Source organism: Euprymna scolopes, chromosome 2 (assembly GCF_053919585.1).
Source record: "Euprymna scolopes isolate OS-2025 chromosome 2, ASM5391958v1, whole genome shotgun sequence".
NCBI classification, from domain to species: domain Eukaryota; kingdom Metazoa; phylum Mollusca; class Cephalopoda; order Sepiida; family Sepiolidae; genus Euprymna; species Euprymna scolopes.
The window spans coordinates 70,503,162-70,505,412 of NC_136483.1; the positions used below are offsets into that span (position 1 = coordinate 70,503,162).

A 2,251-nucleotide genomic window follows, 5' to 3' on the forward strand; every position below is an offset into this window, starting at 1 on the left:
ATATATATATATATATATATATATATATATATATATATAAGATACTTTGATAATCCCCCAACCAGAATTTTTACCGAGTTAGTTTTTTACCATTTGGTTATAGGGTGAGGTATATCAAATTATATTTCTTTTTCGTCTAATTTTAGTCTTATTATAACTATTGGTGATTTGTTGGTATTCGATCTCAGCTTTGTGTCATTCATTAGTTTGTTAGATTTGTATTGTAGATATGGCGTGCTCTCTTTAATATATTTTTGTCGCTAGAATTTTTACTAAGTCAACTCTTGATAGTAAACACACACACACGCTAACACACACACACATATACAGAGAGAGAGAGAGAGAGAGAGAGAGAGAGAGAGAGAGAGAGAGAGAACCTGTTTGTGTGCGTGTGTGTGTGCGTATTTTGGCAGCATAATGTTCATTTAATCAAACGTCGTCTGTTATATAAATGTCATCTGTCTGTTTAAATGTATGTATGTATGTATGTATGTATGTATGTATACGGCATAATCACGTTGACACACCAGTTCTCGTCAGATCACCGAAGTTAAGCAACGTTGAGCCTGGTTAGTACCAGCTGGGTGATCATTTTGGAATTCTAGGTGCTGTATATGCTTTCCGCTTATCTCGGCATTGTTTCCAGTCGTCCTGAACCTCCACTTGCCACTGGTATTCAACAATGTCGATCAGGATTGCGCAACTCTTGCCACAAAAATTTCGCGCGCAGACACCCACCTTACAGTGGGTTACCATAGTGTCAAGATTGAAGGAAGCCTTTTTTTATGTCTACCTAAAACGAATTTTCATGCGATCGACATCGTTTTAAGCTCGGCCATTTGGAAATTGGCCAAAAACATTAATTTCTTCATCGTCAATTGGGCACTTTTCTACAAGGAGGGGTCGCTTTTTTCGCCGATATTTTCAAAAGTCATCCCCTCTTTTCGATTGACTAAACTTAATTTAAACCTTCGCCACTTCCAGTTTGGCGGTGGGCGCAACGGCAAAGACGTCACTTTTTTTTTCGTGTTCTTTTCCACTTCGCGTCACGGGTTCGAATCTGCCTGCCTACTACCACTTTTTTTTTTTTTTTTTGCTTAACACGCCTAGCTAAACACCCGGGCAACACCGGGCACCCAGGCCAGTTAAAAAAAAAATCTGAAGCTTTTTTTAATACCTTTTCTATTTTGTTGAAATATTCTAATGATGCGAAAGTCAAGATAACTATAGTGTCCGGCTTGCTAACATGGCGATAGTAAATAGTCTATGATAATATTTAAAAATATTTTTTGCTACTTTTTTCTTCTGAATGATGTAAAAGTAATTTGATATATCAGTTTTAGAGTGTATTTCTCATCAAATATCATGTTTTCAGAGTTTTCAGCAGTAAAATTTTAATTTCTTTATCCCGTACAATTAAATGGTATGACGTTAAATGTGTATATGAAAAATATTAAATACGTTAAATACGTATATGCGATATATATATATATATATATATATGCGATATATATATATATATATATATATATATATATATATATATATGCGATATATATATATATATATATATATATATATATATATATATATTCACATTCACCCCTAACAAGGCATATCGCCACTTGAACGTAAGGGGTTACTATTTGGGACCATGCTTAGGAAAGATTAACACGATATTGGTTTACGTTATATTTAAACTTCTGCATATCAGTGCAGTTAGAGAAGCAGGAAGCGGAAAGGGAATTCCAAACTCTAGCTGTTTGAAGGAAGAAACTATTACAGTAGATAGCTTTCTGGCATTTAGCGACCTCAACAGTGAAGAGGTGAGATTTTGTTGCTAAGCGGGTTTGTCGGAGAAATGTACATCGATGGGGGCACAAGTGCAATGAGTTCATCAGAGCACATTGTACTAAGATATCTGTAAAACAGGCAGAGATGCAACACTGCGGCGATGGTTGACAAAGTGGGACCTATTAGATTGAAAACTCTTTTTTGGACCTTATCCAAGAGGCTTGTTGTAAATGCTAATAATATAAATATTATTTAGTTTCATTAGACATTCGCACTAATTATTCAATTTCAGAGAATTAAAATCCGGACAGAACTTATAAGGTGACCTGATATTTATCTATTTAATTAGCTTCACCTTCACCGTATTAGCCGGGATTAAGTATAGCCATTTAAGTTTTTAAATGTTTTTTGTTTGCAAATGTTTAATCTTATAGTAGACAAATATAATATTCTCCAA

The 2,251-nt window shown here is 34.5% G+C and overlaps 1 pseudogene; it reads left to right on the plus strand.

The window, feature by feature from the left end:
- Positions 1-500: 500 nt before the first annotated feature.
- On the plus strand, positions 501-617 carry LOC145243615 (5S ribosomal RNA; annotated as a pseudogene).
- Positions 618-2,251: the final 1,634 nt, after the last annotated feature.